We start from the raw sequence: 18,625 nt of genomic DNA, 5'->3' as shown, positions 1-18,625 counted from the left end.
GAATATTATCTGAATTTTAATTATTACTCCTGTCCATTTGCAAAAAGAAATAAGCAACACAGAATATGAATAGGAAGACATTTAGGAAAGTGCACATCTCCTACCACCCTGTGGTACCCACAAGCTATTACATACAACCAATGTCATTAGAAACTATTTGCATGAAAATATGACCACATAGACAATATTTTTAAACAAATCATCTGAAAAATCATCTGAAGAGATCAATGTACTATGCAGTCGTATTGAATCGGTAACAAGAAGACCAGTATCTACTCTTACACATGTGTATGTTATGACCACCAGATGAGATGGAAACAGATGGAAATGTTATTTTCCATGGTGGGATTTTTTTGATGCTTCAAATCTCAATGGTAAAAAAGAAAACTCTTTAAGCAATAAGAATATTTTCATGCACAAAATCCTGTTTTTGCTTAACTGTCCAATTTCCATTAATATGATACATTGCTGAAGATAACCTTGTCCTTTTACCAGTGGTAGTTAAGCACAGTCTGTTAACAAAAGCATGACTGACAAAGCTAAATGCCTGCTAGTTAAAACAAGCAGAATGCTAATAGGATTTGAATTCCTACAGTAGTGCACATTTTACAAATACTCTGAATTTTATATGTAGCAGATGGTTCTTAACTGTGGCGAGGAACAGCAGCTAAAAGTGGGAGAGAAAAAGAAACGGATGGAAAGAAATCATATATTTCCTTCAAACAAGTAAGATGACCTGCAGATGTCTGTGGACAGGAGGTGCTGACGCAGACAAGTGAAGCAACAGCTTCAAGAGTCCATTGATGTCTAGCAGCGGACATTCACAGTAGCTCTCTCCACTGATAGGCAAGATTTATGGAGGTCATTTTCCAGATTATATACTGGGGAAACTGCAGTTAAAATAAGGAAAATGCCGCCATTTCTTGTCTGCTAGGAAAAGTGATACTTACAGACAAAACTTTTCACCATCTCACTTTCATACTTCAGGTCGTCTTTTGACAGCTCCAGGCTTTTCTCATGGCATGGCATTTTTACATCAATCTCCCTCTAGGTTTTGGGCCAACATGCGTGCCATAATCTTCCAGTTCCTTGCAATTGGCCTGCAAAAGACTAGCTAAATGGACTTCTTATCTAACACCTGCAGTCAAATTAACTCACAACAGAGCATGGACAAGCAGTAAGAAATCCCATCTAGCTTTTGCACCTTTTTATTTCTGAGGAAAGAAAGAATTCAAAAGAAATATCTTCAAATTCAAAGAAACATCTGAAAAGTAAAATTCCTGAATCTTGAAATATTTCATGATCATTGTTTTAATAAATCTACATTTCTTTAAAGCCATGACTGAAAAAACCTCCATTTATGCATCAAACTGGATTCTCTAGTGTATTTATATATAATTGTTGAGTACCTTGGTGCATTTAAATGCAATACGTTTAATGTAAACATAATATTCTATTTGAGCACTGCAGACAAATTATACTTGCCACAGGGTTGAAACTATGATTGGTTTTACATTCAGTTTGCCTATAATTTAAAGTACTATCAGGGAACCTTGCTCTAAGATCAAAAGTCACATAAATAGAATGCTGACAGTTTGTATGTTGCTTCCATTCTAAGTAGCACTTTTCACTGGGAACATTATGGTGAACAGATTGAGCTTTTCTGCAGATACTGCTCTGAGAGCTATTAATGGGCTGGCTGAATGCCTGTCATTTAAATTTTCCAGCACATCACCTTTATCTGGCATTAGAAAAGAACATGCAATTACAGATTTCACCTTATCGGGATTATTTCTGAATAGTAGCATAGGAATATCTTGTTTCAATGCTTTTTAATGTGATTTTTATTACTAATAATGAAAATGCATGACAAGAATATTTATGCAGAGTATTAAATACACACCCGTCTTCAGTTTCCTCTTGTCCATTTGTGTCAGGCTCTTTACTCAGCTTGATGGTTAATTTTATTCAACCATCAACCTCCTGCTGATTCAATCACGTATTGTATTTACTGGTCAGCTAAACTGGGCTGTCACGTTTTGCTTGAAAAACACTGGGTGTAAAATATTGCACGAATGCTTTGTTTTGAACACAAAATACGTTCATTTATCTCCATTTGATTTTACTATTTTCTTTTTGTATTCATATTTACTTTATATTTGGACACCATTTTATAACATTAACATGACTTCACGTGACTCATTTGAGAGATCTTTGACGCAAAGAATTTCAAATACCACATTTCTTGGTAGTCAGTATTAATTTCCAAATTTCACTGGCCACAGAAGTATAAAAGTGTGGATTTATTTTAACAGGTGCAATGTAATAATCTTACTGATGTGGCACAGACCTCCCATTGGAAGAGAAGCCCTGGGACATTGTCCAAATGTTATCCTTTCCTGACATGCCAATCTTCCATCAGGTATTTCATTCTTATCTACCACTCTTGTTTTCTGTTCCCTTAACCTTTCTTCTATAACTTCACTGTTCTCTCCAAACACTATATCCTTCCTCTAATCTCTACCCTATTGTCAGCTCCTGCATAAGTTCCCCAGATTCATCACTACTAAGTTCTCTTGATCTTTTTATGCATTTTTTCAATCATGCTCTTTGTGTCATTGTCTTACCCTTAAACGATTGAGCAAATCTTTGAAAAATTAGAAAATACTGTGGTTTACATCAACGTTCATTAAAATAAGCAAGTCTAAGGGAACCCTGGGTGAAACTTATGAAAAAAGAACATTTCTAACTATTTGAAATCTGAAGGTTATATTTATTGTTAAAATATGTAGTGTATTCAGATTTTTTATTATTTAACGGAGTCTTCCATATTGGTGTTCCAGATGATATCTCAAAATACGATTGCTACGGAAACAGCTGTTTCTTTCTCTCTTGAGTGCTCTCCCATACATTGATATTTTCTTTTCATTCCAGTTGGCATACTGTCACTAATGGAAATACTTCTCCAGTCATCAATTTTAGTGATTTACTTATTTTATTTAAGAAGAGGAAAAATAATACTTGTATTTTTATATAGCGCCTTATCAAGACGTTGAAACTTCTAAAAGCACTTCACAAGATATATTGTTTAGTGATGTGACTGTGTGTATTTTGTGGGTGAATGCAGCAACCAGTTTGCATACAGCAATGACCCACACACAGAGTGTGTGGCTTAATTAATTTGGGCATTTGTTGGCCAAGACTCCGGGATAAATTCTCTTTTTTTGATCAGTGCCATGGGTTCTTTATCATCCATCACGACAGGCAGATGGGACCTCGGGTTTTTAAGATCTCACTTGAAGGACGGCACACCAAAATAATTGGATAAATTGCACTTTTGTGGAGTTCTGTAACTCAGTGGTTAGAGCACTCGCTTTGTAAGCAAGAGACTTGGATTCGATTCATGGCAGGGTGAAAGCTTGGGTAAGTTTCCTTACTTCACACGCCTGATAAAAAACAATAATAAATTGGTCATTTCAATCCACGACTCTTTGTGGGACGCTGTTGTGCACAATTGGCTGCCACGTTTCGCCCACAAATATACAGTCAATTCACTTTATAGTCTATTTTGTGAAGCGCTTTGTGACATCTAGAAGACGTGAAAAGTGCTATATCAAATGCAAGGATTATTATTATTATTATTTTCTGAAGTACATCTTTTACTGAAGAAAATGGACATTTATGGTGGAAATTGGTAAAAAGTAGCTGAAGAGCTCTACTGATATATTACCAGTTGATGCAACAACAATTTTACAATTATATAGCACCTTTCACATTGGGAGGACATCTTAAAGTACTTCACAGATTCATCTGGGAGCCCAAACTAGGCGAAGGGGAAGAGCTGAAGAAGGAGGGAGGGAGGAGTGGTGAACAAAATTGCAGTCGTAAAAGAAGGTTTTAAGGCAGGCTCTAAAGGTGCTGAGGGAAGGGGCAAGACAGAGGGACTCCGGGATGGAGTTCCAGAGATTGAGGGTACAATAGTTGAAAGCTTGCCCATCTGTGGTGAGTGGAAGTCCTGAAGCAAGCAGATGATCTCTGAGCAAAAGGAGCAGCAGGGGAGATTTAGTTGCAGGTAATTACAGTGGTAGGGTGGGGTGAGGGTGTGGAGGGATTTAAATGTGAGGACAAGTACCCTCCCTCTCCCCCTGGCTCGTTGTCTGATTCCGCCACTGTAAAGTGCCCTGGGACACTACCTCACGTGCGCTATATAAATGCAAGTTGTTGTTTCTATTGTTGTCGAAGGGTCTTGAATTTGAGTACAATATCATAACATAATCAAACCTAGACTCATTGACTTGAATTCACCCAAAACACGTTAACCACTTATTCTCAACTATAAATTATCAGTAGATGTGTCACAATTATCTTGCTATTTGATGATACTTATTGTTTTCGGGACTATAACTTAATGGAAGGATTAAGTACAGCTTGCCTTTTGCAACATTCACAAAGTTTATTCTGTTTGTTTGTTACACCTTCATCAATCTGAATTATGGATACTCAACAAGCGTTGAAAAGAGCAGATTACCCGGAACAACACTTTTCCCACACTATGGTAAAGATATTAATGCGAAAGCTCATTTGTGGCAAAATCCAATAGCACAATTATCCCATTACCAGAAAGAGATAGTTCCAAATGTGATAGATTGTACATAACAATTTGTATATAACTTCAGAATTGTCTTTCTCTACTGCTAATATGGGACTTTGGCAGCTGATTCTGTACCATGTAATGCATAAGGCAGAATCTGTGCTTCCGTTTCTTCAACGTGTTTTTTAAACAAAAACTATTGATGACTTGAACCTGAACTGATACGCCTATTTGGCTTGGGGGAGTTATGGCGCATGGAGTTTCAGAGCAGAATGTGTTATTTGTGCACATGAACAAACTCAGGCTTTACAGTCAAGGGAAAATGCAGGTAACAAGTATCCTCACAAAACTTGCAATACTTTTTCTCTAAGGTAAGAAATGCTAATTGTTTTCACGTTGAGCCAGCACTTTTATGGGATCAAAATATAGCAACTTCAAACAAAATTTCGTAATAGGACTGTGTCACAAATGGAGATTGTTTCTGGTAAGTGGAATGTATCACACAGAGCAATAGAATTTTCCTCTGATGCTATGTACTTTCAGAGTCAAGTACAATGTTAATTTCGGTTGATAACATTGTAAAAGTCTGCAATCATTTTATATATTTTCTTATTTATTTTTCATACATCACGGAGGAGATTTAGGAAAAATCCTTAACTGAGGCAACATCTATAGAACTATTGTTAGGATGGAGTGTATAATGCAATGATGTTGCTCTCAGGATGGTCCACTGTGTTTATTTTATGGAAGCCTGAATCATACAAGGCATATTAGAGGAAAAATGAGAATGGGTGAAGTGTCACATGTCAAAGCAAAAGAAGAGACCACATGTTGTGAGAAATCGTCTTTTTAACACTGCAAACCATTTTTTAATTAACTGATGTTTCTTTGCAGATAACAGAATCCATTAACAATTTCCATAAGTATTCTCTCTTATGGAGCCAAATTTCCTTTATTGATCCTTCTGGGTTGTCGTGTTGACCATTGACAATGGATTGCAGTTAATGAGCAGAATGAGCGTTTGCCTCCTTCTGTTCAACAATATTGTTTGAGAGGGTGAGGCTACACTTCATTATACCTCAGCAACTTCTTCCACAGAGATCATAATGGGTTTCCACTATCCAAACTCTGTGAGCATTACCTGAGAAGTATCTGTGGAGAAACAAGAAAAAGCTTTTCTTGTTTAATTTTGGGCTCTGCTTGATTTATCAAAATCCCACAAATGGTTGCCATGTTTTGCAGGATGCAAACAGCTAGAAAGAGAACTGGAGCTCATCTCAGTCATACTACAGACATTCCAAGATTGAAAATGCATCTTTAATGACCAAGATGTATGCTCAGTTACTAAGCTTGTGACCCACTGTGTCTTAATATTTTGCTCTTGTGTTTGAGTTTGGGGATTTGGGACAGAGCTTCAAGCCAGAAGTCTTTATCCCCTATGAATAAAAAAAAGACTTTAGGCACACATAGCAGACAAAACACATTCATAGCACACAGATAATATTTACCAATCAACCATCTACCAGACAAATCTCCACTTTCAAATGTCCTCACCCTAAGTGCACAAGAACGAAAAAATTCATGACTGGACCTGAAGAGTTTCAGGTCAATACAGAGATATGTAGTTATGAGTTAAACAGATGAAAGGGTGGTGTGAAATCCGTGCTGAATGGAAATGTATTTGAAGTATTAGAAGAAGAAGAATCCTTGCTTTTGATATAGTGCCTTATCAGGTCTTCGAGATGTCTCAAAGCTCTTCGCAGGATATGCTGTAAAGTCAATTGACTGTATATTGTGTGGGCGAACCGCAGCAGCCAATTGCGCACAGCAGCATCCCACAAATAATTGTGATTGAGTGATCAAATTCTTCTTATTATTTGTTTGATTTTTTCAAAGGAATTATTACCCCTGGAAAAGCGACGTGCCAATCGACAACCAAGTTCCTACTTACTACTAGGTAAACAGAGGTCCATGTGTGGAGTAAGGAAACTTGCCTAAGGTTTCACCCCACCTGGGAATCAAACCAGGGTCATCTTGTTTGCGAGGCGAGCGCGCTCACCACTACGCTACAGAAATCCCTGAACGCAGCCCACGAGAGAGAGAGAGATTTAGGCTTATATTTCACAAATATAATTTTAAAAAATGTTGGGGGGGTCAGTGTTTGAGGGGTTCGATTCCAATTCCCCATCTTGAAAGAGAGCAAGAGAGTGGTCAAAAGCTATACGTCAATGCAAAAGTGGCCAAGGAACATCTTGTATCAAAAGAGAGAGAGACAGACATCATCCAAAAGTCAAGGCTCGTTTTTTTTGGGTGGGGGTTTGGTTCGGATTCTCCACCTTCAATCAATCAATCAATCAATCAATCAATCAATCAATCAATCAATCAATCAATCAATCAATCAATCAATCAATCAATCAATCAATCAATCAATCAATCAATCAATCAATCAATCAATCAATCAATCAATCAACCAATCAACCATTCAACCATTCAGTCAATCAGTCAATCAATCAATCAATCAATCAATCAATCAACCAATCAACCAACCAATCAACCAATCAACCAATCAACCAATCAACCAATCAACCAATCAACCAATCAACCAATCAACCAATCAACCAATCAATCAAACACTCCTCCAATTCTTTGTCCAATTTTAAGTGCTCTGAGATGCTCCCTGCGTGGAGGGCGCGAAACAAGTGCAAGTTGTTGTTCTTCTTCTTGTATTGGACGTTATTGTTCTTGTATTGGACGTCCTCCCGACGTGAAAGGCGCTCTATAAATGGAATCTTGTTGTTGTTGTATCATAGAACAGCAGTTTACTGCTCTTCAACTGATAATACAAATAAGCATCATATCAGTGAAGGTGTTTAATCACCGGTCTGTAAATATCGTGTGGAGCCTTTTTATTTCAGTGTCTTGCCATCCAGAAGCACTTGGAGTTCTGAAATGGCTTATGTGACAGCTGGATTTTATATGCTATTATACCGATTTAATACAGCAAGAATGTAGGCAATGGTAAATGTGGTGATAATCATGGCTCAGGAGGTGAACTGTTAGCAGCTCTAAATTGGTCAATAAAAACACAAGTGTGGTGCTTAGCACACTGCTGAGGCTTATTAACATAAATGTAAAACAGTGACTGGATCTTGGCCATATAGTTGGTGCCAGTATATGCCACATTTACAACTGAAGTGTACCATTAACAATAGCACTAACTGATATAATACCATTTTCATGTGTACATCAAGACCAGTACTCTTTCTTGTATTGTACTGTGTCATGCTACTAGTTTTAGGGAGCTATTCGGATGCTGACAAATTAATTCTCAAAGTAAATGGGAAATGTTGGCTTTTAAATCAATCCATAACAATAGAAAAGCCAAGTAATTATTGAACAATGTACGGCTTTCATAAAGAATTATGACATCTCTCACAATAGTACCTTCTGATTATCTCCTTAATTCAGCAGCCTTGTCTGTTAGAATGTCAGGATTGGAAGCACAGAGACTGACACTGAATTAAGGATATAATCAGAACTACAGTGAAATTAGGTCCTAAAGGGACTGGTCTCAAATTGCAAGATGCCAATTTGCAGTGATTTTCTTTAATAATCTGAAGAAATTCTCATTTTCTTTTACTGAGTAATGGATATTAATAGGGGAAGGATATTGATAGAATTTAAAAGGGCATTGCTTTCTGGTAAAATACAGAATAATTTACTGAGTGTTTCAACACAGAATACAGTGATGAGTTTCAGTAATCCATTATTGCAAAGCAATTGTGACTTTGCACTTTGAAACTTTTATTCAAGTTATATAAATTAAAACAATATATTGGAAGGTACAGCAATGGCCATTTTAGGCCATTGCTATACATTGCAGTTCCCAAAATAAGATAGAAACAACACCTCAGTCAGGGCAAAAATTTGGGGCTGTTAACGATAGCTGCCAGCATTCAAAGGGTAGAGAAGAAAAAGCAATTAGCCAAGGTTCCCATTGCTCATAGCTCTGGGGAAGGATAGAATCAAGCAAGACTGTAATTTGCTCTCCCCTAGACCACATTCAAATTGTTTGCTAAAATAATCTCATTTTATGCATGAACGTTGGCTGCTTACGGGAGATACTCGAAACTTTGCCAACATCCTTTGAATCCTCTCCTTCCCTTATTCTGCACCTTCAGTAGATTAAAGAAGGGAAAAGAAAATATAATGCAAAAGTTTATGCTTTGCAATATTTTTACCTGCCAAATATCAAAGACTTCTATTAGGGAGCAGAATGTTTCAGACTCTTCCATACTAAATCCACTCCAGCAATCCTCAATAAGACAGCAGCCATCGTACTTTTTAAAGAGTTTAGCAACTCTGGCAACTCGTTCCATTTCTCCATCATTCAATTTTAATTTAATTAGGTGTTTTCTTTCAATAGTCTGTTATTTTGGCTTGTATTTGTGTCAATTCCACGATTTTGTGAACAAATAACTTCATGCCATAACTTCAAGAGGCTGTTTTCATCTTGGATCCAAGTTGTCAACCATATCAAGCAGATGATATTTAGGTTGATAACCAATGGGATAAAAAAAATTCAAACAATGTTTTATCTGAAGTGCAAGGTTACAAAGAGATTAACCACTGCCAAATTTAGCTGATTTCGCATATTTTTAAAATGTAAAAATAATTTTAAATTCTGTTGGAACTTAAAGCAGGGCACGAATGACAACACATTTCATGTTAAACTATAACATTTAAAACCCAACAACCAATTTCTCTACTTTTACCACAACACATTTTAAATTAAATGGAATTAAAGGCTTCTGAAACAATTAAATATTAAAATATTAATATACTGCAGCTGCTAGTAAACATTGCTTCTTTTGTTATAGACAGTTTATAAATATATAATCCTTGCATTTGATTTAGCACTTTATCATGTGTTGAGATGTCTCAAAGCACTTGACAGGATATACTGTAAAGTGGTTTGACTGTGTATTCTGTGGGCAAATCACAGTAGCCAGTTTGCACATAGTAGGTTTCCCACACAAAGACATCGAGTGAATGACCAATTTGATTTGGGGAATTTGTTGGCCAGCATGCCAGGCGAAACTCCCTTCTTTTTTTGAAGAGTGCCATAGGATCTGTAACGTCCACTTGAACGGGCAGATGAGCCTTCAGTTTTATGTCACACGTAAAGGACAATGCAGCACACCCATAGCACTGCATTGCAGTGTCAGCTGAGACAGTATGATTCCTAGTCCTGATATGAGGCTTGAACCTACAACCATTACTCAGAGCAAGAGTTCTACCAGGGTAACATTCAAATAAGTATTCAAATAATAAAGAAATATACAATATAAAGATTATTTAGTGTATTTTAGGAGAACATTGATGTAACAGCATTGATGAGTACTTAAGAAGTAACAGTATTTAAGTAATCAGCAAGTCCACTCAATACAGCACAGAGTCTGACATTTGGAGGTAGGAATAGAAGAAAAGTAAAAAAAAAAGGAAATCACAATAGAGGTTTTGATGAGAAGGACTCATTTGATTTCATCCTTCCAGAATACCAGCCTTACCATCTTCCCAATTTAGCATTACATTTGCTACCTTTCACATTGTTTTTTTTTGGCTCCTCCAAAGTTGTTAACTCTAACAAGCAGTACTTATGAGATGTCAGGCACTCGTGCAATTTTGTTAGTTACTTTGGAAAGTTCATTAAAAGGGCTTTATGCCATTTTTCAATAAAAATAAGAAATGTTGGACACTGTAAAACATATTAGTTAACAGCTAATTGCTTTAATTTGTTATGGAAAATTCTTTGTACTAAATATTTTTCACTACTTTTGAATTACAAAAGATTACATTGAAGTTAAGCTTATTTGCATATGTTAAATGCTGAATCTTTTTGCTATGCAAATGTTCTGTAGGTCAGGAGGAAAGTCTTTTGGAATTTAAATACCATACTTGCCTTTTGAAATATTATGGGAAATATTTAATTGCAGTTTAACTGAATTCCACATTCAAATTAAAAGGTTGATTCACAATTTCAGTGAACTATGTATCTCCTGCATAGAATGTTATGATTTTCATAACAATGAACATATCACTACTGACTTATTAAGAGAATCAATTATTCATGACGAAACTACCAGTGACTAAATGTCACAAGTGTCATCTCTTCTATTGTCTTAGTGGTATTGGACTAACATTAACTGATGGTGTCAGCCACTTTGAAATTCACCTATTATAGAGGGTAGTTCTGTTGGATCACTAAGGAAACATAACCAAGAAATGCATATCGTAATTGCTATTATTTTGGGTAAGAAATACAATTAAGAACATTTCTTTTGTTTTCTCCTTTTGTTTGGCATAGACTGGTTTCACTCATGCCAGAAACCCATCACCAAACTGGCAGCAAAGGTGTTGGTTGTTTCAAGGAATTAATCCCTTTTCTAGATACATTCAAGGTATGAATGCCAATCTCCTTTGCTGCCTTCTCCTGACTTTCAGATTGATTTCCAGAGGGACGAACAGCAGTAAGACAAGTCCTTTGAGGTTTATCTATTTACCATACAGTGTAGCTTGAAAATGTGATGGAAATATTTCAGTTGGGAGCTGCAGTTTCCCATGACCACCAGTGGCCTAGCCCATGGAAAGAGAGTTGTACAAAAACAGATTCAACACCGTAATATCCTTCAAGATACCCAGAGATATCCTCCTAACATTCATACAATCCCAGGGAGGTTTTCAATATAATCTTTCAAGGAGAAACTTCTTTCTCTTTTCAATTAGTGTATTAGCAATTTTAACATCCACCTGAACAGGCATGTAATGACTCATCTGAAGGACACTGCATTATAATAATAATCCTTGCATTTGATAGAGCACCTTATAATAATAATAATAATCCTTGCATTTGGTATAGCGCTTTTCACGTCGGGAGGACGTCCCAAAGTGCTTCACAGAACACACTGTAAAGTGAATTGACTGTATATTTGTGGGCGAACGCGGCAGCCAATTGCGCACAGCAATGTCCCACAAACAGTCGTAGATTGAAAATGACCAATTTATTATTGTTTTGTTTTGGAGGGATTATTATTAGGCGTGTGGAGTAAGGAAACTTGCCCAAGGTTTCGCCCTGCCTGGAATTGAACTCAGGTCTCTCGCTTGCAAAGCGAGTGCTCTAACCACAGAGCTACAGGACTCCTCAATATATCTTCTAGATGTCTCAAAGCACTTCTGTTTTTACTGTAAAGTAAAGTGAATTGACTATATTTTGCGGGCAAAATATACAGTCAATTCACTTTACAGTAAAGCACTTCCCTTTTTTACTATAAAGTGAATTGACTGTATATTTTGTGGGCAAAAACGTGGCAGCCAATTGTGCACAGCAGTGTCCTACAAACAGTTGTGGATTGAGCGACCAAATTATTATTATTATTTTTTTTGAAGGGATTATTACCCCTGGAAAAGATATCTGCCAATCGACTAATAACCATGTTCCTACTGACTACTGGGTAAACAGAGGCATGGAAACTTGTCCAACATTTCACCCTGCCCGGGAATCAAACCCAGGTCCTTTTGCTTGCGAGGCGAGTGCCCTAACCACTAAGCTACAGGACTCCACTGAAGTGTTAGCCTAGACTATGAGTTCAAAGTTCCAACATGGAGCTCAAACCCACAACCTTCCAACTCAGAGGTGAGAGGTGCCAACTCAGCCAAACTGACATCCATGTTCTTGCTAGGTTTCACAAAGTATTCCTACCATCATTTATTCTAAGATGAGCTGACAGAACTCAGAACTGTATGGAAACTGTAACATGGTATTCTTTGCTTTAATTCAATACGTCTCCCATTTAATGAGCTCAATTGGTATTTTGCCAATTGCTTCACCGTGCAATTTGTTCTGTTGGAAGCAGGCGTTGGAAAAGGGTAACCTCTGGCTCCTGCAGGTAAATACATTTAGTCACACAGCACTGCTATTTCCAGAAATATAATAGGTGGCATTCATTGTTGGCAAAATTTGTATCACCCAGAAAATTACCCCTTTGGATGAAAATGTGTAAACAGGACCCATCATACTCAGTTGGGGAATTACTTAAAATTGCAACTGTATAAAAAAAAAGATTTTTATTTAACACGCTAAAAACATCTCACAAAACAATTTTGAGCATGATTGTGAAGCCAGAAAGATTTGCTATAACAATTCAGAAAACAAATAAGTCTGAGCATGCTTGTATAAAAATAGCCAAGTGACATGGAACCATTAAATGATTAATGAAACTCTTCAAAGATGTCAATTAGAGTCTGACTTTTTGCAAGACAAAAGCAGTTTCTACATTTAACCGACATCCTGGAGGCACATTGAGCAGATCCAAGCTCCTTGCCTCTCCAACTAGAATTCAAGAATTAGGTGAGGACACACAAATATATAAAGTGATAAAGCTCCAGGGATGACAGTTGCTGTCAAGAATTTATATTTAAAAAGTCCCAGCTACAGTAATCTGAAAGGAATAATTCCTTTCAAACACACTCCCTCCTGCCACCAAATAGACCTGCAGAAATTGCAATAGCTTCTTTCTCTGAGAGCGCTGAACCCACAGCACTAGAGCCCCTGACACTAATGAAGGTTCATCAGAGATAGTCACAGATATAGTAAGTTTTCTCTATCCCTCTCTGCCTGCCTGCCAGTCTGTAGTTGGATTTACAACTATCCACTAGTGCTACTCCTTCAATTACAGAAGCACTAATAAACAGAAGGTGAACTACAGAAAAAAGGACTATCTCATGGTGCCACATCACTTAAAAATGTCTCAATGTGCTTCACAGTAATTATGGTCAAGCTTGGTGATAATTTTTGTATTTAAGCGTGGAGGTATTCGCTTGAGAAATTTCCTGCAAACAATGAGATGACATAACCAATTAATCTGGGAACATTACAATAAAAACAGAAGTTGCTGGCAACACTCAGCAGGTCAGGCAGCATCTGTGGGAGAGGAAAGTGAGTTAACGTTTCAGATCGATGACCTTTCGTTAGAACTGGGGGATGTTAGAAGGGAATAGTTTACAAGGACAGCCAGAGAAAGAGATGAGGAAAAAAAGACAAAAAAATTAGGTGGGGGAGAAAAGATGATGAGATACCAGGGATATTGATGCTGCAAGACAAAAGAAGGCAATAGTGGGAGATTAGAGAAAGAAAAGATATATCCGTCCTCCTCCACCACCTCACCTCTCTCAGCTCAACCTTCACAGACCTGCCTTTGCCTGGTTCAAATCCTACCTCTCCCACTGTCTCCACTTTGTCTCCATTAACGGCTTCTCCTCCAGCCCCCGCACCTGAGGGTGTGGCATCCCTCAGGGCTCTGTCCTTGGTCCGCTCCTTTTCAACATTTACATGCTCCCTCTTGTTGACATCATCTGCAGACACAGGATCAACTTCCACATTTTGCGGATGTGGAAGTCAACTCTACCTCTCCGCCTCCACCCTCGACTTCAGGACCACTGTTGTCCTCACAGACTGCCTGTCGGACATCAAGTCCTGGATGAGACCTAACTTTCTCTATTTGAATGTCAACAAGGCCGAGACCCTCCTTCTTGGCTCTGGTTAGCGCCTCAATACCTTGGATGCTGACAGCATCACCCTTCATGGATGCACTCTACACCTCATGGAGCGAATACAGCATCCTGTTCAACTCTCAACTGTCCTTCATCCCCCACATCTGTGCCATGATCCGGTCCACCTTTTCCTACCACCACAACATTGCCCAGCTCCGCTATTGTCTCTCACCGTAGGCCGCTGAGACCCTCATCCACACGTTCATCACATCTAGGCTTGACTACATGAACTCCCTGCTTGTTGGCCTTCCCAACTTCTCCCTCCACAGGCTGCAGATCATCCAAAACTCTGCAGCTGGTGTCCTCTCCCGCACCAGACTCCGCGACCCTATCACTCCCACCTCCCCTTGCTCCACTGACTCCCCATCATTCAGAGGATACAGTTCAAAATCCTGGTCCTCACCTTCAAAGCCCTCCATGGCCTTGCTTCTCCCTACCTCTGTGACCTCCTAACCCCCTACCAACTAGTCTTCTCCCTGTGGTCAACGGGCTCCGGCCTGCTTCATGTCTCCTGCCTTGCCCGCGTCACCATTGGCAGGCTGGCCTTGGCCTCTCTGCTCCCACACTCTGGAACTCCATCCCACAGTGCCTCTGCCTTGCCCCTCCCTTGCTTGCTTCAAGACGCATCTCAAGACCCTACTCTTCAACCTGGTCTTCGGTCCCCCTCCAACCCCTACCCTCCCTGCCCTCCACCCTTCCTGATCCCAACCACCAGCTCGGGTTGAGATCCCTGATTGTCCAATGCCTTGGGATGTCCTCCTGTAATATAATTTGTTGTTGTTGTCTGAGACCCAGAGGATGTGTGAATGGGGAGGAGGGATGCAAGGCTGTGAGAAGATGCAAGATGTGGTTAAGGTCTGAAGTGGTTAAAATCAATGTTGAAGCCAGAGGGCTGTAAGGAGCCTGGGAGGTAGATGAGGTGCTGTTCCTCGAGCTTGCATTGTGCTTCATTGGAACAGCTTAGGAGGCTGTGGACAGAGGGATCAGAGTGGGAGCGGGAAGGAGAATTAAGGTGACAAGCGACTGGAAGCTCAGGGTTACAACTGCGGATAGAATGGAGATGTTCGGCAAAGTGATCAGCCAATCTATGTTTGGTCTCCTTGGTGTAGAGGAGACTATATCGTGAGCATCAAATACAGTACACTAGGTTGGTGGAAATATCATTGTCAAAAATTGGAACATTATTGGCCAAGAAATCAAAAAAAAGCTCTGTTTTTTCTATAGTGTCATACAATCTTTAACATCCACCTAAATAAGCAAAAATGACCTCTAAAAAAAAGATAATAAAATTGGTCACTTCAATCCACGACTGTTTGTAGGACACTGTTGTGTGCAATTGGCTGCCACGTTTCGCCCACAAATATACAGTCAATTCACTTTACAGTCTATTCTGTGAAGCACTTTGAGACGTCTAGAAGACTTGCAAAGCACTACATCAAATGCAAGGATTATTATCATTATTATTATTTAACATTTCAAGTGAAAAACAGCATCTCTGTCAATGCACTCCCCCAGTTCTGAACTGGAGTGCTAGCCTGGAGTATGACCTTGAGTCCCACCTGATCCCACAACATACCTGGCCGGAGGTGAGAGTGCTATTTCCTGACACAAGCACAGCCAGCAAGAATACATTTTAATTTAATTTTGCAGTGCAGTCGATCATTCGATAATTATGATTAAATATAGGGGCAGTTGTACAAACTCAGAGTGACAAATAGATATGCAATAAGCAGCAAAAATTAAGCAGGAATGTCAAACAACATTTCTTGATGTTAAACTTAAAAATAATAACGTGTAACTTAGGCACTAGACCTTTAGTACCTGTTCCCTGCTTCTTATGGTGTTGTTGGTGGCTAGATGTAATTGGATGCCAACAATACATTTGCTCCAATTACAGAGAGAAATATTTTCTAGACCTTTTGTGACTTGCACAAAAATAGTAATATTAAATTACCATGAAAATTTTCAAAATTACACTACATCTTCAAGCTCTCACCACCTCCTCCTTCTATACTGCAATAAACGTATTACTTGCATACACTTAACAAATAACCTTCTCTGTACTACAATATTCACTTTTATCACTGATCTTTTATCACTCTACTTTGAATACTTTCATTAATGATTCCCTTTTCAATTCAACAAGATTTTAACAAGCTAAACAGACTTTTTTTTTGCTTAACATTTGTGAGGGACAGAAATCCTGAGAAGAGAAATACGGACAAATTAATTATTCAGTGGTGTGAACTCCCGAAATTCCATCATTCACATTTATGTTGTTGCTAAAATTCAAAATTACAGAAATGTTAGAATGTACATAGATGAAGGGCATCATTGATGTTAAGAGTTAGCCATAGCTGATTAATCGACTAGGTGGCCTTTTAAAAAGCTTCAGTGAAATTGAAAAAGGTGCCTTAGTTAATTAATTACATTAGCCATCTAAATTGACTCCATTGTATTAGTCTGTTAAACAGTATATGACAGGGTGAAATCTCTATCAGGCTTGACCACTTAACTGAACATTTGCTTTTTGAGACAAAATTGGGTAAATTTTTTTTAAATGTTACTGACACTGAAAATATTCCCATTAATATTTAAAGTGGAATGCACTGCCTGAAAGGATGGTGGAAGCAGATTTGATAACAACTTTCAAGAGAGAAGTGGATAAATGTTTGGGGAGGACAAATTTGCAAGGCTAAGGGGAGAGAACAGGTTTGTGGGATTAATTTGAATAGCTCTTTCAAAGAGCCAGCACAGGCACAATGGGCTGAATGGCCTCCTTCTGTGCTGTATAATTCTATGCTTCTATAATTTCTTGACAGCCTTAACATATCAGTGCTGATTTATATACTGTATTTATAGATTTGTAAGGCAAAATGCCTGGATTTGAAATTTTTCCGCATTCAGTTGTGATGAATGAAGCCCAGAATTAATTGAATTTCCTGAACTTCCTTAATCGTGCTGCCTTATTTGTGTGTTTTTTCTACATTTTCCTTCCAAAATCTGAATCTGTATTATTTGTGTTTCTGCTCTGTCTTGTCAATTGTTCTCTTATTTCTTCTAACCCTAGTTTGGTTAATCTGTGGTACTATTAATTGGGTGACATAACCTCATGGCATTGTATGTTAAAAGCTACAATCAATTAAATGCCTTTAACTAGACTTGCAAATTTCTTGATATTCTGCAACATTAATTCATCTGTTCTATATTAATCTGGAGAAGTGTTTCCATAACATTTTCTAACTCCCATTGTAGCACATAAACTGGTGTTGTAAGACACCAATGATTCACTTTAAATTTAATTCTTCACTATTGCAGATGTTACCAATAGTTGAATCCTGACTCAAATCTTTTGAGACCTCTTAAATTTCATCAAAATACATTTTAATGTTAGTAAATTGAAGAGACTGAGTCTTCCACCATGCACATTTTACTCCATAGTGACTACTTCAGCAATCAATATTGCAACCTAACTATTGTAAATAAATATGCAATTTGCATTGTTGTCATGAAACATATCCAATTAGTTAAGAATAATTTGGAAGAGCATCATTCAGTCTGAGGGGATGTTCCACACTGGATATAAAAATCCATTTAGAACCGCTATAAGTAAATCAAGTTAAAGAATATGCACTGTCTTTACTTGACGTCTCAATCTGGCTCAGTTGGTAGCACAAATTTTTGGTGATTCTTAAGAAAGAAACAAAGTGGGGATTCTGAAAGTATCATTACACAGAATCACAGAAGTTTCCCTCCAAAATTAGAATGGAGTTCCCATGAGTGGTTGACTACCTCTGGTTTCAGTGTTAAGAAATCGCTGCATATTAAACTCCAATTTTGTTCATTATAAAAGAGTGAAGATATTTTTAATATAACATGTTATAAGTATATCCAGTGACAAGTTGGAAATACACAAAAAATCTAAAGAGGACATCAATCAATATAATATGTCATACTAAAAGTGAATTAGAAAATAAGAATACTCCTCAGGTGACTGCAGCCAAAGTGGACATAAATCATCATATAAAAGCAGTTTGTTGTTCTAAGTTAAAAAGGTCATACCACAGGCCTGATGTAGTTGTGGATTTCTAAAGAAACAGGACTGTACAGAACCAGAAAAGATTATGTGTCCCAAAAACATTGCTCTATCTTGCATCCCACAATCAATCATTTGTTAAGGTGCTAAACAGGTTGAAACATTTATGTTACTGTAGTGTAAGTTTTACCAGTACAGCAAGATTAATACAGTGTGGACAATATGTCACAAGTGAGTCCTGGTATCTCGGTATGAAGAGCTAAACGGTGGATGCTGCAATTCCTTTGTAACGTGAGAAATCTAGAAACCTGAGACTTTGTAACATTTCCTCTCAATCAAACTTAAAAATCATTGTTGTTTCTTTTGGGTGTAAAAACAATGCTACAGTC

Source organism: Callorhinchus milii, unplaced genomic scaffold (genome assembly GCF_018977255.1).
Source record: "Callorhinchus milii isolate IMCB2004 unplaced genomic scaffold, IMCB_Cmil_1.0 Scaffold6, whole genome shotgun sequence".
Classification (NCBI taxonomy): domain Eukaryota; kingdom Metazoa; phylum Chordata; class Chondrichthyes; order Chimaeriformes; family Callorhinchidae; genus Callorhinchus; species Callorhinchus milii.
This window is presented reverse-complemented; position numbering follows the sequence as displayed.